Consider the following 23,924-nt stretch of genomic DNA (forward strand, 5'->3'; position numbering starts at 1 on the left):
ACATGTTAATTATTTCATTAGAACAAAAAGTATGAATGAGGCAGAGTAAATAAGCCCAGCCAGATCCAAGATTTGGGAAAAGAAAATCTTTCCCTCTATGGAAGCAGCCACAAGTATACATTGCAGAGGGCCCAGATCAGAGAGGAATGAGAAGTGGTTGCCATTCTTGCAATCAGTGTTATGTGTTTTCTTGCAGCTGAGGTTTATATAACTGTTCTAAGTCCAGTAAATTGTCTATAGTTGCACAGCTATTAAGAGGCTGAGACGGCAGTCAGGACCAACTCTGCTAAATGTTCATAAACTACTCTATCTCGTGGAACTTCTCTGGATCTTGGAGACTCTGGAGAGTGACACTTCTGCAAAAAGAGGCATAATTTATTTGAGATTTTTATCCATCTGTTATTATCCTTTACCATTAGGAACAATCTCCTCTGAAAAATGCTTCTGAACCACCTTAGAAGGTCTTTTAATAGTTTGGGAAAGTGGGGCAGGGCAAGGTGGCTCACGCCTGTAATCCCAGCACTTTGGGAGGCTGAGATGGGTAAATCATGAAGTCAGGAGATCAAGACCATCCTGGATAATACGGTGAAACCTCGTCTCTACTAAAAATACAAAACAGTAGTCGGGCGTGGTGGCAGGTGCCTGTAGTCCAGCTACTTGGGAGCCTGAGGCAGGAGAATGGCATGAACATGGGAGGTGGAGCTTGCAGTGAGCCAAGATAGCACCACTGCACTCCAGCTGGGAGACAGAGCAAGACTCCATCTCAAAAAAAAAAAAAAAAGTTTGGGAAAATGGCTGAGGGTTGAGGTTAGAAATCCAAGGTAAAACATTATGTTATTTATTTTACATCATAGAAGAAATCTGAAAACACATAGAATGCATTCCACTATTCATAATTTTTTTTGAGTAATTTCAGGCTATGTTTTTGACATAGACTAAGTTAAATTACTGTGCCAGAGACAATTTCATGTCTAAAAGAAAGTGACATAAAAATAGATCTGCAAAGATACATTTTCTCCTGCTGCAATTTAACTAAACAGCTGAGTGCATCTTCAAGTTGTACTTTGAGTTCAGTAAGATAAATCTGTTTTTTAAGACTCCAAATCTAGCACTAACAATGGGTCAAATCCCTGCAACAGACATGAAAATCACAGAGCTAATGCGTTCCTCATCCTGAAATTCTCGCTGCCAGCACAGCAGTCTGAAGTTGACCTGGGTCAATTGAGCTCAGTTGCGGGGAGTGGAGTCCACCATTACTGAGGCTTTAGTAGACAGTTTTCCCCTGACAATGCCAAGGAGGCTGGGAGGTCTGGGTCAGGTGCAGCAAAGTGGCTGTGGCAGACTGCTTCTTTAGATTCCTCCTCACTGGGCAGGACATATTTGAAGGAAAGGTAACAGCCCTAGTTAGAGGCTTACACAGAAAACCTCCATCTCCCTGGGACAGAGCACATGGGGGAAGGGGCGGCTGTGGGTGCAGCTTCAGTGGATTTCATCATTCCTGCCTCCCGGCTCTGAAGAGAGCAGCTGATCTTGACTAGAGGGATTCTGCCAGCACAGTGCACCAGCTCTGCTAAGAGGCAGACTGTCTTCTCAAGTGGGTTCCCCATGACTCCTGACTGGGAGAAACCTCCTAACAGGGGTGGACAGACACCTCATACAAAAGTGCTCCAGCTGGCATTGGGCGGGTATCCTCTTGGGATGAAGTTTCCACAGGAAGGAGAAGGCAGCAATCTTTGCTGTTCTGCAGCCTTTACTGGTGATACCCAGGTGAACAGGGTCTGGATTGGACCTCCAGCAAACTGCATTGGACCTGCAGAAGAACGTTGCTGTTAGAAGAAAAACTGACAAACAACAGCAACATCAACAGGAAGGACCCACCGCCAAAAAAAACCCCATCCAAAGGTCATCAGCCCCAAAGTAGATAAATCCATGAAGATGAGGAAAAATCAGCACAAAAATGCTAAAATTTCCAGAAACCAGAATGCCTTTTCTCCTCCAAATGATCACAACCCCTCTCCAGCAGTGGCACAAAACTGGATGGAGAATGAGATTGAAGAATTGACAGAAGTAGGCTTCAGAAGGTGGGTAATAATAAACTACTCTGAGCTAAAGAAGCATGTTCTAACCCAATGCAAAGAAGCTAAGTATCTTGATAAAAGGTTATAGGAACTGCTAATTAGAATAACCAGCTTAGAGATAAACATAAATGGCCTGATGGAGCTAAACAAAGGCTTTAAGATATATGGGACTATATGAAAAGACCAAACCCACGATTGGTTGGTATACCTCAAAGTGACGGGAAGAATGGATTCAAGCTAGAAAACAAACTTCTGGATATTATCCAAGAGAACTTCCTCAACCTAGCAAGACAAACCAACATTCAAATTCAGGAAATACAGAGAACATCACTAAGATACTCCTTGAGAAGAGCAACTCCAAGACACATAATCCCCAGACTCTCCAAGGTTGAAATGGAGGAAATAATGTTAAGGGCAGACAGAGAGAGAGGTCAGGTTACCTACAAATGGAGGCCCATGAGACTAACAGCAGATCTCTCTGCAGAAACCCTACAAGCCAGAAGAGAGTGGGGGCCAATATTCAACATTCTTAAATAAAAGAATTTTCAACTCAGAATTTCATGTCCAGCCAAACTAATCTTCAAAAGCAAAGGGGAAATAAAATCCTTCACAGACAAGCAAATGCTGAGGGATTATGTCACCACCAGGCATGCCTTACAGAAGCTCCTGAAGGAAGCACTAAATATGGAAAGGAAAATATGGTACACCACTGCAAAAGTACACCAAAATATAAAGACCAATCGATACTATGAAAAAACTGCATCAACGAATGTGCAAAATAACCAGCTAGCATCATGATAACAGGATCAAATTCACACATAACAGTATTAACCATAAATGTAAATGGGCTAAATGCCTCAATTAAGAGACACAGACTGGCAAACTGGTTAAACAGTCAAGACCCTTTGTTGTGCTGTATTCAGGAGTCACATCTCACATGCAAAGACACACATAGGCTCAAAATAAAGGGAAGCAGAAATGGCATATGAAAAGCAAAAAAAAAAGCAAAAAAAAAAAAACAAAAAAACAAGACAAGGTTTCAATCCTAGTTTCTTATAAAACAGACTTTAAACCAAGATGAAAAAAGACAAAGAAGGGCACTGCATAAAGGTAAAGGGATCGATGCAACAAGAAGAGCTAACTATCCTAAATATATACCTACCCAACAGAGGAGCACTGAGATTCATAAAACAAGTTCTTAGAGACCTATAAAGAGACTTCGACTCCCACACAATAATACTGGGAAGTTTTAACACCCCACTCCCAATATTAGACAGATCAATGAGACAGAAAATTAACAAGGATATTCAGGATTTGAAATCAGCTCTGGACTAAGTGGACCTAATAGACAACTACAGAACTCTCCATGCCAGACAAACAGAATATACATTCTTCTCCAGGCCACATAGCACATATTCTAAAATTGGCCACATAATTGGAAGCAAAACACTCCTCAACAAATGCAAAATGATGGAAATCATAACAAACTGTCTCTCAGACCACAGTGCAATCAAATCAGAACTCAGGATTAAGAAACTTACTCAAAACCGCATAAATACATGGAAATTGAACAACCTGCTCCTGAATGACTACTGAGTAAATAACAAAATTAAGGGAGAAATTAAGTTTTTTTTGAAACAAATGAGAACAAAGAGACCATGTACAAGAATCTCTGGGACACAGATAAAGCAGTTTTAAGGGGGGATATGCTGGCACTAAATGCCCACAACAGAAAGCTGGAATGATCTAAAATCGACACCCTAACATCACAATTAAAATAACTAGAGAATCAAGAGGAAACAAATTCAAAAACTAGCCGAAGAAAAGAAACAACTAAGATCGGAGCAGAACTGAAGGAGACAGAGACAAGAAAAACTGTTCAAAATCAATGATTCCACTAGCTGGTTTTTTGAAAAGATTAACAAAATACATGGACCACTAGCTAGACTAATAAAAAAGAAAAGAGAGAAGAATCAAATAGACACATTAAAAAATGATAAATGGGATATCACCACTGATTCCACAGAAATAAAAACTACCATGAGAGAATACTATAAACATCTCTACACAAATAAACTAGAAAATATCGAAGAAATGGATAAATTTCTGGACATGTACACTTTCCCAACACTAAACCAGGAAGAAGTTGAATCCCTGAATAGACCAATAACAAGTTCTGAAATTGAGGAAGTAATTAATAGCCTACCAATAAAAAAACACTGAGAACCAGATGGATTCACAGCCGAATTTTACCAGAAGTGTAAAGAGAAGCTGGTAACATTCCTTCTTAAACTATTCCAAACAATTGAAAAGGAGGGACTCCTCCCTAATTCATTTTATGAGGTCAGCATCATTCTGATACCAAAACCTGGCAAAGACACAACCGCAACAAAAATCTCAGGCCAATATCCCTGAGGAACATCGATGTAAAAATCCTCAATAAAATACTGGCAAACCAAATCCAGCAGCACATCGAAAATGTTATCCACCATGATCATGTCAGCTTCATCCCTGGGATTCAAGGCTGGTTCCACATATGCAAATCAATAAATGTAATCCATCACATAAACAGAACCAGTGACAGAAACCACAGGATTTTCTCAATAGATGCAGAAAAGGCCTTTGATAAAACTTAATATCCCTTCATGTTAAAACCTCTAAATAAACTATGTGTTGACGGAAAAAATCCCAAAATAATCAGAGCTGTTTATAACAAACCCCTAGCCAATATCATACTTAATAGGTAAGTGCCAGAAGAATTCCTTTTGAAAACCAGCACAAGACAAGGATGTCCTCTCTCAGCACTCCTATTCAAGATAGTATTGGAAGTTCTGGCCAGGGTAATCAGGCAAGAGAAAGAAATAAAGGGTATGCAAATAGGAAGAGAGGAAGTCGTACTGGTACCAAAACAGATATATAGACCGAAGGAACAGAACAGAGACCTTAGATTGCAGGGATATGGAGGAAGCTGGAAGCCATCATTCTCAGCAAAATAACAGGAACAGAAAACCAAACACCACATGTTCTCACTCATAAGTGAAAGCTGAACAATGAAAACACATGGACACACGGAGGGGAACATCACACATCGGGGCTTGTCAGGGGGCATAGTGAAGGAGAGCATTAGGACAAATACCTAATATATGTGGGGCTTAAAACCTAGCTGACAGTTTGACAGGTGCAGCAAGCCACCATGGCAAATGTAAACCTATGTAACAAACCTGCACATTCTGTGCATGTATCCCAGAACTTAAATTATAAATAAATAAATAAATCTCCAGCAAGGAAGGAAACCAGAGAACAGGTTAGAGTCCTGCTATTCACATCTGAGTACACAGACTCAGTCCCCAACTCTCTTATTTTTATTCTGCCAGCTATGACCTGAATATGAACATAACAGACACACAAGAGTTCCAACACCTGACAATCTGCTTCTGCCCAAGAAGAGTGCCCTCCCTTTTGTCCATACGGCAACTCATGGTACTGAGAAGTGGCATGGGGCTGCCCAGATGAGATGATGAGAGAGGCCTGCCCTGGATGGACCTGTCCTGGGCTGCTCTGTGTTATCTGTAGGTGCACCTGGCCAATGGCCAGGGGTATCAGGAATGAGGGCTGAGTTGATATCTGTGTTATCAGACAAGGTTTTTACACTGAGCCTTTGTAAGGCTAGAACTCAGAATTATCAGGGCACAATGAAAGGACATCTCACTCTCTTGAGCATCTCTCACCAACAGAGGTGAATACAGAGCTGTCTCAAGAATGTGGGTTCCTGGTTTCTTAACTGCTGTGGGGTTCTGTCACCAGGAAAGTGTGTTAAACTCTTCAAGGTTCCATCCACTGGGCCCCTTCTTTCTGTAAGACCTACCCAAAGGCCCTACTATGCTACTGATTGCTCAGTCTCCTCTTCCATGTGAACTCTTTATTTGTACACAGTTATGCAAACACAACTTCCCCTTAATTCCCTGGAAAGGCCTACATGCAGCCTGGGTTCCAGGATATGAGACAGCTGGAACATAACCTTGTTTTTCTTATCATCTCTAGGACCTAATAAAAGTCACTCTGTATTTGAGGCTTCCCCAGCCTCCTAGCGTGCACAGTGGGGATAATGTTATCTACTTCCTAGGGAATGTATCAGAGGTATATAAGATAAAACATAAAAATCGTTGTGTGGTTTCACCTGTAAATAACACACACACTTAGAGGTGGAAGCATTAGGAGAATAGGTGTGAGGTAGCATGGGCCACAACTCAAGTAGGCCTGGGGTCTAGCAGTGTAATCTTGGGAAAGTCACTTCCCCACTGGGCTTCAGTTTCATTCTGAAACTGAAGTATGAGGTTGAAATTAAATGTAGATATCATCCTCTGGCATTGATATTGTTTAGCTGTCTGCCCCCACACAAACCTTATTTTGTATTATAACCTCCAGGTGTTAAGGGAGAGAACTGAGGGGAGTTGATTGGATTATGGGGACGGGTTTTACTCATGCTGCTCTTGTGATAGTGAGTTCTCACGAGATCTGATGGTTTCATAAGTATCTGGTATATCCCCTGCTCTCACTCACTTCACCTGTTGGCCACCATAATTGGAAGTTTTCTGAGCCTCTCCCACCCAATCTTGAGGAACTGTGAGTCAATTATCCTCTTTTCTTTATAAATTACCCAGTCTCAGGTATTCCATCATTGCGGTATAAGAATGGACTAATACAAGCATTAAACTTTCTAGTGCCTTCTTATTATATATAGAATTATATCCATGTGCCTTATCTCACCTATGTTGGGGAAAGCCTTCACAAAGTCTCCCAGCACTAGGTGGTTAGTGACTCAGTTTGTAATTAAACAAAATGGCCTACTGCTTGATGTCAGTAGTATGGCACTTGGGTTTTGAGAAAAATGGCATCTTGTTGTAGGTTGGCCAACAGGAGATAGAAGTCCAGCTCAAATCGGTTTTCTTACATAGGCTTTAAGGTGTTGATTAAAAAAAGCTTAAGAAGTGGGCTCTGGATTAGGAGGGGATTGCTGGAAGAAAAGTAGTAATATGGAAAGTCATGAGACATGCACAGTCATCTCCTCTTGCTTCCTCACAGGTCACATGAATATTCAGGGAGAGTTAGTATGAAACATGCAGTGGAAATTTGGGCTCTAACATCAGCAAACTCATTCTCCATGGACTTCAGTTGACCATATTGGTTCCAACAAATTCCAGCCAATTTTTAAAAATCTTATAAGCAGAGGAAACGTAAGTGTTTCAACAAGCTGTTTCTTATCTTTCATTCTAAATATCCAATTTTTAAAGTCTTTTTTTTTTTTTTGATAGTTTGGAGGCACAAATTCAGCTTTTGTCGAATGGAATACACAATAGTGTATGACTTTTGTATTAGTTCAGGCTGCTATACCAAAGAACCATGAACTAGACAGCTTATAGACAACAGGATTTCATTTCTCACACTCCTAGGGGTTAGAAACTTGAGATCAGGGTATTAGCATGGTTGAGCTCTGGTGATGACTCTTCTGAATTTCAGACTGCACACATCAAGTTTTATTCTCATTTGGTAGGAGACAGACATCCCCCTGGGGTTTCTTGTATAAAGCCAATAATCTCAATCATCATGGCCTCAACCTCAGGAGTTAATTACAACCTATCTCCTTATAGCATTACACGGGGGGTTACAATTTTAATACAAATTATTGTAACTCTCAAGATTTTTTTTAAAGCTGTCATTATTCCTCCTACTGGGTTTTTCCTATTTGCTTCCTCAGTCTTTCCCTTTCTTTCTGTCTCTTTTTGTGTGAACCTGTTTGCCTAATTCTGTCTCTCAATTGTATTCCTCGAACAGAGGAAGCAAGCTCCAATGCTATGAGATGCTCTATGTACAGACGCACATAACAAAGAACGGAGAGAGTGCTCAGGCCAGTAGACAGAAGTAAGGTCATGCTCTCAGTCTACACTTAACCCTGCCAATTTTCACAAGCATGAGCTTAAAGTCTGATGCTTTCCTGGTCCACCTTCAGTTGAGATCACTTCCGCAATCTCATAAGGGACGTGAAGGCAGAGGCAGCTAACTAAACTGTGTCCAGATTCTGGTCCACACAAATTGTGTTATAGTATATACTATTGAAAGGTGCTAAGTTTTAGGGCCATGTTGTCAGAAGGAGCAGATATCTAGCCTCATCTCCCGAGCCCCAGGATTCTCCATGCCTCTGCTTATCTCTTCCTCAGGCTGTCTGTACCATATTGGTCCCTTTCTAATCTCTGCCAAACTCACACCTGTAAGACTCTTCACCAAGGGTGGCTTCTCGCTGACACATTCTTGTGCAGAGATGCCTCCCTGTTGTCATTCTCATCATGGATTAAAGATCACCTCAGTGAGGCCTTTGGGTACCCACATGCAATGACTTTGCAGCTCTTCTCAACATTCTACTTTATATGATAGTCCTTGCTCTTTTCTTTTATATATACTTGCTTTAGTGCTTTTGTCGAGCTGTCTTCAGACTGTTCTGTCCTCAGAGGGGCATGCAGCCATGATGTAATCATTTTCTGTGCTACATGTTGGGCCCACCAAGGTAGCTGGCAAAGGGTGAGTGCAAGGGAAAAGAGATTGGCTAAGTGGGCAATGTGGAAACTGTCGATAATAACATGAGGTGTGTGACTCTTACTTGCTCCAGCTGCTCCGGCAAATCTCAATAGGCACCAGAAACACAGCAGGCTGTAACCACCTCAAGGCCATCACTAACACTGCAGCCCCATGCAGGAACATTATGGAAAAAAATCAGGTACCATTTTTTTGCGTCCTCAAGACACTGACTCTTTAGAGTTCCAGGGGACAAAGGAGCAGGATCAGAAGGCTCCAAGTACAATGAGTGACCTTGGAATCCTCCATTGCCCTCTCTTTGCCTCCACCATTTGGGGTGTGCTATTTACTCATGAGGCACCCTCCCCTTATCCAGGGAAATTATTTAAAACGACTTTCAAATGAGGAGCTCGAAAACCCAACAGGAACTGGCATTTTCCCGTGACTTCAGAGTCAGGGTCCAGTGCTGTGGCACGTTTAGCTCTATCCCATCTTTATCTACCCAAAATCCCTCTGGAGTGGCCATGCCTCTGCGTGATTTGAAGGGCCTCAGGGAGTAGAAGCATTTTTGCAGAGTCTCAGAGCAAAGAGTCTTAGTTCACCAATGAAGAACCAAGGCTGGCAGACACTTATGAGTATGTGAAACAATCGAGGTTACCCACTTCGAGCACCCCTATTTATGAGGAAGAAAACAGTCTTTTCTGTAGCCATTGTCTACATTAGGCTGAGGTGGAGCATAGCTCGTTTTACTTCCAGCTCTCCACAGAGGTGGATGCAGAACCGCAGTCCTGTCCTCTTGAAACCGACCTGGAGAGGACCTCAGGTGAAGCACAACCCTGGAACTGCTCATTCTCTGTGCCCCTGGATATGTATCTAGGGAAGCGGATGCCCTTGCCTTATGGCACATCTGTCCACCCAGCTATTCATTTGTAATACATGGCCTTTAATACTTTGAAGTGAATTTATTTTCACCTAATTTGTTGAGAATTTTTATCATAAAGCGATGTTACCTTTTGGAAAAAAGTTTTCTTCATCTATTTAAATGTTATGCTTGATCCTGGGTCTGTCATTCTGATCAGAAGCTGACAGGTGCATCCATTCCTAGAGAAGAGCATGAGAACGTCAGATCTCACGTTCCGTGAACATGACCTGCTTATGATGTCCACTCTCAGTGTCTGACTCCCTGAAGTAAATTGTGGCCCAGGAACTGTCATCTGCTGTCTTCACTGAATTATGCCAAATGTCTGAAAACTGCATTATATATACGTGATGAATAAATAAGCCCTAACTACAACCTCTTTAGCTATGTCTGAGTGTGCCTGGGGCACACTCAGAGAGATAACAGGATCTCTCTGTTTCAAGGACAAAGTTCAGCTAACAGGAAGCTCAAACGCCCTTTACAAATGTAAGAACATGTTTGTTTTCTATATAATTGTCCAATTATAGAGGGACATGAGTCATTGTGACATGAAAGACCTTCTGGGGTGAAAGAAGAGAAAAAAAATAATAAATACGAAAAATCAGAGCATGCCCCAGCAGCCTTTCCACAAAGCCAAGCATTAGGGATCCACTTTTCATGTTTTATGCCATTCATTTCTCACAAAAACCATATAAGGTTGTGGGGGAAAGTTAAATATTCAATTTGAATTCAATTGAACATGGACAAAAGCAATGGTCACTAAGTCTCAGAACAGGTTGCATGAGCCGCTTGAAGCATTCGTCCAGCACTGTTTTGGAGAAGTATCTGTTTCAATCTATTCCTATATGTTATTGAAAAACAACAGACAATTGCAAAAACAAGTTAACCTTTTCATGTTCCTTGAGCCCAGTTGTGAAGAGCCCTCGTGACTGGGCCTCATGCCAAACAACTCATTCCAAAAAGAGCTAGGGCCCTAGGCCACGCCGAAAGTTCATAAGACCTCTTCTTGTCTGTGCACGGATGGGTGACCTACTCTGGAGTCGAGGCTATTGCTTCCCCGTCTGGTAATGAATCCTCTGCAGTCTGGTAAACGTAAATATGTATATATGTTTCCCTTCTCCCCTTCCCATTGCAATTTGCTTATTATAGCTGCACTGCCATTTGCATGAGATAAGGCTTGTTTACCCTTAAAGGTTTTTTTGTGTGTGTGTTTTCTTCTCCCCTTGCACGTCTCTCGTACAGAACAGAGGCTCATTTTACAATTCTCTATAGAGAATTGCAACTGCAAATTGAGGCTGATAAAGATGCACTGGTATCCTAAGACACAGTTAGTAGCTGGCAGAGTCACCACTGTGCCTTGGAGAAGACATATGCTCAACTACTACACAGCTGGTCCAGAAACTATAGAGTGGTGGGGAAGTCCTGGTAAAAGTTGAGAAAAATGTTAAAGAAGAAGAGAGTTTGACCCTGGAAGGTGCTGTCAGGGACTTTGTCAGCTTCTCCGTTGTGCCTGGTTTGGCGCATTGGCATCATTCACACCTCTAGGTTCAGAATAGACTCATTTCCTCTTGGGGAGGGGACAAGACCTTTCATGGCAAGACCATGAAACACCAGAGGCCTGGAATGTGGAGCTCAGATCAGGAAATCCCCATCCTTCAGAGATTTGGGCATGTGGAGGACATGGGTGTTTATGGTGAAAAAGATTTTAGGCCTCTGATATCAAACTTAATGTGCAGGTAGAGAATAATTAAACCATGAATACATTCAAGGCCTTCACGATATCATATCAGCTGTAAGACAACAGCACCCACTTGTATTAATAATCTTTATGAAGAACATTATCCCAGAGAATTCTCAAAAAAACATTCTCAGTCTACAAATGAGAAAACAAGGCTCTGTGATGTCAAATGGCTGCTCAGAAAAACACAGGTAAGAATGAGAATCTTCCACGGTGAGGGTTGCATGAAATTCCCTTTAAGCTACCTGAGGCTCTATGTCTGTCCCTGACATAGAGGAAAGGGCATGGGGAAGCCTCACTTTCTTTCTATTTTAGAGACAGGGCACAGGACAAGATACCCTAAGACAACCCTTTTGACTTAAAGCAACTTAACTGGGTCTTTTAAAACCTTAAAAGGAGTCTTGAGAAACAACTACAGCAACCCCACACCTGACAAAGGTGTCAGTGCTCGGGGACTCCAAGGTGAGAGAAACCCCTCAGAGGGCCAAGGAATTGAGCAGGTTAACTGAGGGAACAGAAAATCCAAATAGGTATAAATCAACTGAAAGGTAACTCAAATATATCAGTTGAAAAATTGAAATAGAAACATAATTTTTTGCCACATAGATAGCAGATTGACAAAAAAATTAAAAGAATGTTAACATCCAAGGGGGTCTGGATACACAAAAGTAGATAAATTCAGAAACTACTATTTACAGTATACCTTTCACAACCCTTTTGGAATATATTCCGGCTTTACCTATTAAAACTTTACACTTTCCCACTCTTTCACTGAGTAATCATTTTCCTGGGAGACTATAATCTACAAGGGATTAGTAAATGTTGTGAGCTAGATTGCATTCCCTTCCTAAAAATTATATGTTCATGTCCTAACACCTAGTGCCTCAGAACGTGACTATATTTGAACATATAGCCTCTGCAAATGTAGTTAAGTGAATTAATTGGGGTGCATCCTAATTCCAGATGACTGGAGCCCTTATTAGAAGAGGCAGGAAGGACAGAAAAGCACAAGAGAAGATCTTGTGAACACAGAGATAGAAGATGATCATCTACAAGCCAAGGATGGAGACCTCAGAGAAACCACACAGCCAGTAGCTTGAGGTTGGATTTCTAACTTCCAGAATTGTGAGACATTCCATTTTTGTCGTTAAAGAACTTCAGCCTGTGGTACTGTACTACGGAAGTCATAGCAAACTGTTACAGCCTATTAGGACACAGATAAGATATTCCCTGTAGCGGCCAGGCATGGTGGCTTACACCTGTAATCCCAGCACTTTGGGAGGCCAAGGCGAGTGGATCATGAGGTCAGGAGATGGAGACCATTCTAGCTAACATGGTGAAACTCTGTCGCTACCAAAAAAAAAAAAAACACACACACACACAGAAAAAAAATTATCTGGGCATGGCGACAGGCGCCTGTAGTCCCAGCTACTCAGGAGGCTGAAGCAGGAGAACGGTGTGAACCCAGGAGGCGGAGTGCAGTGAGCAGAGGCTGTGCCACTGCACTCCAACCTGGGCAACAGAGCAAGACTCCGTATCAAAAAAAAAACAAAACAAAAAGTATATTCCCTGTAACATGGCTAAAGTGGAAATAGAATTTACTATGTCAGGCTCAACCAGTATTAAAAGGCTAAATTACTGAGGGAAAGGCTCCACTTATGGAATCTTATGAAGACATATGAGGGCAAATCTCCTGTCCTGATGAGGCTATAGAGGTGGGCTCTGGGAGACACATGTATAGAGTCTCATAAGACCCTTTTGCATAACTCCCACTTTTTGGGTAAAACCTCTCTCTGGTAACAGTGTGAACTTCTAAGACTTAGAGAAGGTCTGGCAAGGCAATGAAGCTGCCTGCTACAGGAAGTATCTGGGGTGGGTAGATATAACAATAAAAATAATAGCAACATGCAAAGATACTCACAACCTAATGTAAAGTAAAAACAACACAGAAGTGTTTCTTTTGACATTCCTGCAAGCATATGACTGGTTACTGTGCACCTAAGTTGCCATTATGGACTAATGGAGGCCAGATTCCTCTGGGAAGGAACTGTGGGTACTTAATGGAGAAAGCCCTAAACGGTTTCTGGGGAATCCTCACATTTGGGTCATGGTCCTGGGCTTCCCTGGTCTTTTCCATTTGGAGACCTCTCTGTGCCCACCTTGACTCCAGACTAGCACGGGCCATGGTTGTTGGCATGGTGCACCTGCCTTTTGTTCAATGAGATAGAGTAGTTGGACTCATCAAACAGCTCCTCAGGGATCTCCTGAATAGAGTTCTGCAAAGAGAGTGCCTGGAAGCCTGGCCAAGAGGCATCAATGGCATCCTGGCTTTCCCCGCAGAGGAAATTCCAGTTAGAAAGTCTACTCCCCATATCAGGCACATAGGAGCATTTGCATAGACCTCCAGCCAGGGAGAAAACAAGATGACAGCTTGAAGCCTTAGAATAAACATCTGAACAGACAAAGGTGATCCCCAGCACTCACCTTCCCCTCCTGCCAGCTGTAACCTGTGGTGTAAATTTGACAGGATTTTAGCCTCCCAATATATGGAAACCTGCTCCTGTCAAGAAAGGACCCATTATCTCTTTCTTTCCCACGAGACGTGGCGATGAGGAGGGGTGTGTGGCTACCGAGATGATATCAAAGGTGAGGCCTGGCCTGGATAGGCCTGCCATGGATGGCCTTGTGTTATCCATGGGTAACCCCTTCCAAATGGCCAGAAGAGCCAGTGGTGCAGAATGAGCACTGTCTCCATCATAAAAAAAAGTTTCTCAGTTCAAGCCTTCCTGAGATGAGAGCCTCAGAAATTCAAGACATAGTAGGAGAACATCTTGCTGTCTTCACACTCTCCTTAGTAAATACAAGGTTGTCTCTAGAATGAGGGCTCCAGGTTACCAGAGTTCTCAACTTCCTTTGAGTTTGTAACTAAGGAAGTGAGGTCACTTCGAGATTCCATCACCTGCGCTCCTGTGTGGGAAAGGCACGAGGGGAAAAGAAAAGGCACCCACAATAGTTTTAAGGATAAACAGCCTTTATCCCAAGTGTATGGCAATGCAGACATGATAAGCAAATAATATAATAAGCAAATTGCAATGGGAAAGAGAGAAAGAAAATATATATATGTATATTTATATGTATATTTTATATATATATACATATATATGCATCTATATATGTATATATACACATTTATATACATATATATATGTATATTTACACTCACCAGACTATGGAGGATTCATTACCAGATTGGGAAGCAAAAGCCTGGGCTCCAGAGTCGGCCACCTGTCCATGTACAGAAAAGGAGAGGTCTCATGAAACCTCGGCACAGTCTGGAACCCTAGCTCTTTTCGTAATGAGTTGTTTGGCATGAGGCGCAGTCACAGGTGCCCTTCACAACTGGGCTCAAGGAACACAAAAGATCGACTTGTTTTTGCAATTATCTGTTGTTTTTTCAATCACTAACGTATAGGAATGGATTGAAAGGTTTCTCTGAAACAGCGCTGGATGAATACCTCAAGGGGCTCATACAACCTGTTCCAGGACTTGGTGACCATTGTTTGTGCCCATGTTCAATTGAGTTCATATTAAATATTTAACTTTTCCTCCACCTTAGATTCCCAATTCTCAGAACCATGTCCACCACCACAGGGCCTGGCTGGGAATATTGTCACTCATAGAGTTTAGAAGATGCAATGCTGGTCAGTGGTGATGCTAGGGTGTTGGATGAGGACAGCTGGGACAGTCCCTCCAGGTTGAGGGAGGAGTTGGCCTCTCTTGCGGGGTCCTTGGCATGTCATTGCCCCTTTGGGCCTCTGTTTTCTTATGTGGAAAATGTAGGAATGATGAGCCTGTTGGGCAGGCCTCACAAGGCGATCATGGGGCTCAGGGAGAAAGAGAATCTGAGGGTGCTTGTGTCTGGCTCATCCTGAGAGGGATGACGGTGACAGCAATCATGACAGCCACATGAAACCGAGGTGTTAAGAGGCCTTGTGAGGTAGTTGGTTCCCACCACACTTTCCAGTTGAGGAAAGAGCTCAGGGAAACCCGACTGCATGCCCAAAATGACACATCCAGGGAGTGTTGGACCTGGGAGGGAGTCTAGAGTCAGAGCTCACTGGAGGTGGTCAGAGCACTAGACAAGCTGACTCAGGCCACTTATCCGTGTCCAAGGTTAGTGTGGCTGAGGCACAACTGAAAGAAGCATATTTTCACTGACCTTGTCCCTCATCCTAGCAGATGGAGACCTATAAGTTGTCTACCCTGTAGCGGAGCCCCAGAGAGCCCAGATGAAGCTGTGACAGCAGAAGGTGAATGTACCTGTAGTGGGGAAGGGCTCCAGGGTTTCAGAGAACAGAGCTTATTTCTCCCAGCTGGAGACCTCCAAATCAAAAAAGCAGAGGGGCTTTCTACTCCAGCCCTTTTCTCCTGGGGCTGCAGTGCCTAAAACACCTTCATTAGACAGACCAGAGGAAGGCCTGGGAGAGCTGGGCTCCCTGTGGCTTTTAAAACAGGTGGAGCCAGGGACCACATGACCTTGTGGCTTATTAAAATCCCACCAAGGAGGTAATTATGGTGAGGTTAATGGCCATAGAGGACAGCTAATGGAAAGACATAGAGAATTGGGAAAAGAGAGCTGAGGGTTTTCAGCTACTCCAAGTGGGTAACCTAGGTAGAGGGCGCCAGGAGGCAGGGGTTTATAAGATTTCAGGGGACAGGACTTGGGTGGGCACCTGAGAGCAGGTGCTCCTCACCACTACCACTCTGATGGTGCAGGTGTCATGCCCTCTCTGGAGACATTCCTCACTGACCTGGTGATGCTGGACATTGCCATGAAGGAGTGTGTGGATGTGAGTGAGCCTGGAGCAGACGGGTCAGGGACCAGGATCCTGAGGTCTGGGAGAAGAGAGTCTTGAACTGAGTTCCTAGATCTCAGTCCTTGCCAAAATTTCTTGCAAGGGCCTCACAGCCCTCCCCACCCCGTAAACAGGGTATTTTACTCATGAGTGATGGAGGCTGAACAGCAGCCATCAGTCCCACTCCCTGAGTAGTGAAGCTGCAGAGCTGCAAGGCCTCTTTTGTGCACATTCTCTGACCCTGGTGGCTCTGTTGGTGGTGAAGCTTGGAAATCCCAGGAAATGGAGGCTACTCATGGACCAGCGGACCTTTCTGATGGTCTTTGGCTTTCTGTCTTCCAGAGAAATATGATCAAAACCCAGAAAAACACAAAGGTGAGCAGTAGCTGAAGTCCTCACTTTGCGGGAGGGTGGAGGTGGAAATCAGAAATCACCCTGGGCAGGACATTCCCTGGTCCCGTCTTCCACATCTAAGATTTATTGAAAGGGAGTAATACACAGAGAAGGAGGAGACCTATCCTAATGCAGGGTGCAGTCAGGGGAGTGAAGTTGATGACAAGTTCCTAGAGGGAGGGCTGTTTACATTCAACTCTGAGAACAAGTTAGGGCTGCATGATATTGGAGGAGAGGTGACAGCCTCTTAAAAGAAACACCCCATAGACCAGCCCTGCTCCCTTCTTCTTTTATAAGGCCCCTACAGAGTCTCTCACCCAGGCCCTGTCAGCATCCTGTCTTTCCCTCTGTCTCCAGAAGATTAAAGTCCTCCAGGAGATGCAGCGGTTCCAGATAGCTGGAAACAATCATCATCTTCAGACTCAAGAGGAATTTCTGGCTTGGTTCCAAGCCTGGAGCAGCACAATCAGAATAAAAGGCAAAGACCTAGCAGATGAGCAGAGGGCAGGAGGGGAGCCTGTCTTGCCGCCAGCCTCACACAGCCTGTGGCCATGGTTCCCTGGCCGGCATCAGGCCCTGTTGCAGCTGGACCCCAGCTGCTGGGGAGGAACTGGGGGACCTGAGGTGTGGCTTCTGGAACCTCACAGCTGTCACTCTTCTCTGAAGTTGCTATCCATGAAGAACAGGCTGTGATAAAATCTCAGAGCCCTTAAGTGCCTGTTGTTGGAATTGCTTTCATGGTTCACTGAAGTTTGTACTAAGCATGGGCTCTGGAAGTCAGGCTGCTCGAATAGGGTCCCAGCCGCACCATTGACCAGCCCTGCGAGTGGGGCAGAAAGCTCACTGCTCTGGCACTTGAGGCATCACGTCGTAAATTTAATGCACCCAATCCCCTTTTCACTGTTACCTACCTTTCTCTATAATCACCATGACCTGATCTCTGCTAGCATTTTTCTTAAAATGGATAAACATATGTTATATAGTATACATTATTCTTCCTCATGATTTTTTTGCTATATTGTATGTTTCCACTCATAAGAGATATTTAGAGCAGTTAAGTTCATAGAAACACAAAGTAGAAGAGTAGTTCCCAGGGACTACACAAAGGGCAATGGGAAGGGAGTGCTGTTTACTGGGTACAGATCTTCAGTTTTAAAAGATTGAAAAAAAGTTCCTTATGAACGTGGACAATCGTTGCAAAACAATGTGAATGTATTTAATTTCTTTAAACTGCACACACACAAAACAATACTAAAATGGTTAATTTTATGTATTTTCATATTTTACTAAAATGTAAAAACTACTTTCTAAAATGAACAGACTATAGCTGCTTGCAAATGGTGGGTGAATATCACAAATGTAATGTTGCATAAAAGACAGTAGACATGCCAGCTTGGGCAACATGGTGAAACCCTGTCTCTACCAAAAACACAAAACAATTAGCCGGGCATGGTGGTGCAAGGCTGCGGTCCCAGTGACTCAACAGGCTGAAGTGGAAGGATATCTTAAGCCTGGTAGGCAGAGGTTGCAGTCAGATCATGCCACTGCACACCAACCTGCAGAAAAGAAAGAAAAAAGAAGAGAGAAAGAAAGAAGGAAGGAAAAAGAAAGAAAGAAAGAAGAAAGAAAGAGAAAAAGAAAGAAAGAGAAAGAAAAGAGATAAAGAAAGACAGAAAGAAGAAAAGGAAAGAAAGAAGATAGAAAAGGAAAGAAAGAAAATAGATGTACAAGTATACATACTATATAATTTCATTTATATAAAATACTACAATCAAATAAAACTGAGGTTCTGACTTCCACTAACTGTGGAGTAGCTTGTTCAACTCTCACAAATAACGATGATGAAACTTGAATAAAATATATTATTTTAGAAAAACGCCTATGCATAATACATATATGACATATGTGTTTAACAAGTGAATGAAGATTTCAGCTATGCCCACTGGAGCGGAGATAAGCATTGGTTTGACACTAGCCCAATGAACCCTGTTTATAAAACAAAAGTCTTCAAGGTAAAACAACAAAATCCAGAGTTTCTATCTATAATTGTCATTTATAGTTTCTAGTACACAATTTTAAAATCCATAAGACTTGTAAAGAAACGTGAAAATGTAATCCATACACAATATCAAAAGCAGGCAGTAGAAGCTATCCTAGGATGTTGCAATCAGCAGACAAGAATTTGAAGGCAGTTTTTATGAATATGTTCATGGGGAAAAAAGAAAATATTCTGTTCATAAACAAACAGATGTGGAACTTCAGCAAAGAAATGAACTTATATATAAAAAAAAAATAGATAAGGAAATGAAAAAAAATTTTGAGTTTGTCCACAGATTTAAAACAGAAGACACAGCAATAGAAATTATCAGTCTGGGGAAAAAAAAGTACAAAAAGTTTAAAGGAAATGAACAGAGTTCTCGAGACCTGTGGAATGATTGAGTCTAAGGAGAAGGGAGAGACAAAAAAAAAAAAAATTAAATAGGGAACAAAAGCAAATCAAAAACTAATAGCGGAATACTTCCAAAAACTATCCAAATACCTAAATATTTATATCCAAAAGGTCAATAAATACAAAACAAAATACAAATAAAACCACAGCAAGGCCATATCGTGGTTTATGAAACAGTCAAGGCAGGAATTTTGCTTGACTTGCTATGATTTCTAATTGCTACTATTTATGGATACTATGGAAATAAATAGTAAATAGAATGGAAGATAGGTTATTCTCAGAGTTTTTTTTTTTTTCTTTTTTTGCAAAGATGACTGTTATTAAAGGTAGATGACTTTCCAGCTGTCGAAAGGGGCGTGGCAGGGGAGGGGCGAGGAGAAGGGTCGGGGCTGAGGGAGGGGCCCTGCAAAGGTCTGGGCGCGCCCAGCTCTCCGCGAGCAAGCGTTATGGCAATGCTGGGCAGGCTGTCGGAAGCTCCCGGGCTCTATCTTGTCAGAGAAAAATCAAACTTCAGGCACACAGTCGTGCAACTGGCACGTGGGGAGACTGTGTCACAATTACAAGTGAGACCACCTGCCCTGGCCATGCTGTCTCCTCGCACGCAGAAGTTTGGGAACAGATAGGCTCCCCACAGCAGGGAGGAATTGCACTGGAAACATGGAGGGGCGGAGGAGAAGATGAAATTTTCCCCGTAGTGTTGGAACTGTAGTCTCAGAGAAGATGAAACTTACCCCGTAGTGTTGGCACTGTAGTCTCAGATCCACTCCCAGCCTTTTTGTCGCGACAGTCGGACTATAATCCCAGCATGCGCTGGGCTTAGGGGCGGTGCCCAGCCCTGGAGGAAAGGTCAACAGGGTGGGTTCCCTGGCATGGCATCCTGGGAGTCATAGTCCTTAAACGGTTTCCAGCACGTCGATCGCAAGGCTACCGAACTACAATCCCGGGATGCACAGGGATTGGGGCGGTGTTTAACGCGCCGGGTGGGGGGGGCGGGGGGAAGGATAGAGAGGCGCGTCCCTGGCCAGGCATGCTGGGAGTTATGGTCTCTTAACGGTTTCCAGCGATTGGGCCCCGGCCTGCACACTACAATCCCAGCAGCCACCGGGCTTCGAGGCGGTGTGTAGCGCTGGAGGGAAGGATAGGGAGGTGCGTCCTTAGCCAGGCGTGCTGGGAGTTATGGTCTCTTAACAGTTTCCAGTCCGTTGGTCTCAGGCCTACCTGACTACAATCCCAGCATGCGTTGGGCTTGGGGGCGGTGCGCAGCCCTAGAGGAAGGATCGGGACGGCGGGTACCTCGCAAGGCATCCTGGGAGTCATAGTACTTTAAGTATTTCCGGCCCATTGGTTGCGAGGCCAACGGACTACAATCCCAGCATGCGCTGGGTTTGGGGGTGGTGTGTAGTATGGCAGCGAAGGATAGGGAGGCGCGTCCCTAGCTAGGAGTGCTGGGAGTTATGGTGTCTTAACGGTTTGCAGCCCATTGGTCGCCGACCTGAGAACTACAATCCCAGCATGCGCTGTCTGTCCTCCCCCGTGGTGCGCAGCTCTGGAGGAAGGGACAGGGCGGTGTGGGCCTCCGCCTTTCCTAAGCGGTGCCACCCCATCGCCAAGGGAGTCCGGAGAAGGACTTGAGGGGCAGGTCTGGCTGGGCGATGAGGACGGTGTGACGCTGCGAAGTGCACCTCCCTTGCTCAAATCGGAGGGGTCTGGTCCTCACTGAACAGCCCGCTGAACATCTCGGTGTCCTCTCACATACACACCCGCGGGGGGTTTCCAGAGCATCGCACCTCTTCCAGCCCAGGGAGCCGCCTGCTGTGCTAAACTCTATGGGAACTGAGACATCCATCTGCTGCGTGGCCCACCCGTGCGCAACTTCAGAGCTTTCAGGGGGTGATGCAGGCTGTGGCTCCTTCGCGAAAATGTCACCCTCTACAGCGCCTTTCCTGTGATATAGAAGTTGACGCGTGAGAGAGAGTATTTATTGGGTTACCCAGGATCTGCTAACAGCAGAGGAGAAAACCACAATTTCCAGGCATCATAATCTACCTAAAGATGATGGTTTAGATGTTTTACAGTTGAAATCACCAGCCTCACCTCAACTGAGTCCTGACTGACGAGTGTCTCAAAAACACAGTTGGTGACCTGATCCCTCAGGAACAAGTGGTGCTGCAGCTTTGAGGGGATGCCTTTCAAGGTGCAGAGCACTTGGGCAGCATTGGAAGTCATTCATGTTTTACATCTCTGCTTTGGATGGAAAGTTGATCACCCACAGCCGTTGGGGATGTACCTATATGCTGGGGCTTATCCGTTAAATTTTTCTGTCTAGACAATGAAAACCCAGGTAACCTCTTAATAATTGACGTCCCTAAGTTCCTTATGTCCTCAGGATGGTTCCTTTTGTTCCCAGATGTTACCAACTTTCATGATGCATCTAATCTGTACAAACCTGTGTATTACTCTACGTGAAAAGATACTTTGTTCAAATTACATGTTCTTATAATTTTCACTTGTGATTAGTGAGTATGGGACACTATTTAAAAAACCTGAAAAACCTCATCATAGCAATTGAATCATGTTACTGTACTTTATGAGGAATTAACCGCTTTAGGATTAATTACACATGGGTTCATCAGCACATTTGTAAAGAAAGGAAGAAAAACTGTATGGCCTTTATGAAATTGGAAAAATAAAGAACTATATATAGGGAGACCACAGCACAATACTAGGGCCCTTCTCTTATTTTAAATAGACTCTATGGGGTCGAATGCCTGCATTCCTAACCTGTCCTGCAGTATTGTCATTCTACTCTTCACTGTGTATTTATGTGGGGGTTTCTGAATTCACTGGTCCACAGCGTGGGGATGTTGTAACATGAGCGTATCCGTCATCTGTCACCTTAATAATTAATGAAGAGAAGAGCCTTGAGATCTGTGTTCAGATGCACTGCTGCTGAGTATGTGCCTGCAAAGACACTGCCCACAGCGGTGGTCTCAGAAAGCTGAACCTGATGCCACCACAAGCTGCTGTTCACAGATCTCGGTCCTCCTTGTGATTTGAGTCTCCTGCTTAGATTTATGGTTGTGAGCCTGCTATGCTCACCCCATTTATGGTAGTATCTTTTGTGTTGCCTTTTCCATTCCATTTGTTTCCTGGGAACTCACTGTGTAGCTGCAATTCGGAGAATATGTCGGATTCCACCCCCCACTACCTAAGTCACTGTACACTGGTCACATTTGTGTCATGTTGTCAGACTCCACGCTCTTCCTCTCTAATGGAATTTGTTGAAGAAGTATAGTTACCTGTAGATCTCCTCAGTGTAATGTGGCTGGGATTCATTATGAAGCTGGGCATGTTGTCCTTGGCCTCGTTGACATTATTCAAAATACCTTTCCCATATTTTGAAGTTTGATACTATTTTGTTAATGTGAACACTTGCCATAGCAGGCTTTATTAAATATCTTTGTGAATTTAACTGTCAAAACAACTTATGAAGTAGGCACATGATCCCCATTTTACAGGTGAGGAAACTAATGTTCCAAGATTTTGCGTAATTTAATTAACTTTACACAACTTTCTGGTGCATTTTGAATCTTAAGTTGGATCTCTGCCTCCACAGTGTGTGGGCTTACCTCCTTTTCTATTTTGTGCCTCTCTGCTAGCATCTGCAAGGGTACATGTTTTATTTTTAGTACATCTTTTACTTGATGGTAGGAAACTTGACAAACAGGTCCTCAGTGGGAGAGAAAACTCACTGGAATTTGTCCTTCTCTCTGCTTCTTCTTACCCTGGCAGGTGTGAGAGTTATCAAGTGAGATGGAGCAGTGGTAGATCCTGAACAGCCCTCACCTGGAATATTGGTTATTATAAAAAAAATAGTCCTCTCACTTTTTACAAGTGTAATTTCTTTGCCTTAAAGTTTTGTCTGGGCTTTCTCTTACAGGTTCCTGTGAATGAAGTTGCAAATATTGATGAAGATAATACTACTGCCTTGCTGTCAAACAGTAACAGTCGCCTTTTTTTGTATCTCCAATTATAAATGCAATACATACTGTAAAAAGAAAAGAACACATCATAAATATCTTTATAAAGCAAAAGTCTTGGCTGGTGGCCAGGAGCAGTGACTCATGCCTATAATCTCAGCACTTTGTGAGGCCGAGGTGGGTGGATCATGAGGTCAGGAATTTGAGACCAGCCTAGCTGACATGGTGGAACCCCGTCTCTACTAAAAAATACAAAAATTAGCTGGTCTCGGTGGCGGGTGCCTGTAATCCCAACTACCCACGAGGCTGAGGCAGGAGAATCACTTGAACCCAGGAGGCGAATGGTGCAGTGAGCCAGGATCATGCCACTGCACTCTAGCCTGGGCAACAGAGTAAGACTCCATCTCAAAAACAAAACAAAACAAAAAACTTGGTTGGCATAGTGGCTCAATCCCAGCACTTTGGGAGCCCAAGGCAGGTGAAATGTTTGAACCCAGAAGCTCAACTCTAGTGTGGGCGACATGGTAAAACCCTCTCTCTACAAAAATACAAAAATTAACCAGTTGTGGTGATGTACACCTGTATTCCCAGCTACTAGGGAGGCTGAGGTGGGAGGATTGTTTGAGCCTGGGAGGCCAAGCTTGCAGTGAGCTGTAATCACACCACTGTGCTTCCATGTGGGCAACAAAGTGAGACCCTGACCCAAAAAATAAAAATATAATAAACTGAAAGTCCCCTTTATTCCCTTCTCTTCAAACTCATTTTTTTTTAATTTGAAAAAACTGTTAAGAGGCTGTTTTTTATTCTTCTGGCTAAGTTGTATAAATTTCTTTTTTTTTTTTTTTTTTTTTTGAGACAGAGTCTCACTCTGTCACCCAGGCTGGAGTGGTGTGGCACGATCTCGGCTCACTGCAAGCTCTGCCTCCCGGTTTCATGTCATTCTC

At 43.4% G+C, this 23,924-nt stretch overlaps 1 long non-coding RNA gene across 1 annotated transcript; it reads right to left on the minus strand.

The window, feature by feature from the left end:
- Positions 1 to 1,693: 1,693 nt before the first annotated feature.
- On the minus strand, positions 1,694 to 19,901 carry LOC129395589 (uncharacterized). The gene is made up of 3 exons (XR_008622942.2): positions 19,732 to 19,901; positions 9,656 to 9,746; positions 1,694 to 1,810 (listed from the first exon to the last, which is right to left on the minus strand). It is a non-coding gene; the product is annotated as an uncharacterized LOC129395589 (long non-coding RNA).
- Positions 19,902 to 23,924: the final 4,023 nt, after the last annotated feature.

This window comes from Pan paniscus, chromosome Y (assembly GCF_029289425.2).
Source record: "Pan paniscus chromosome Y, NHGRI_mPanPan1-v2.0_pri, whole genome shotgun sequence".
NCBI classification, from domain to species: domain Eukaryota; kingdom Metazoa; phylum Chordata; class Mammalia; order Primates; family Hominidae; genus Pan; species Pan paniscus.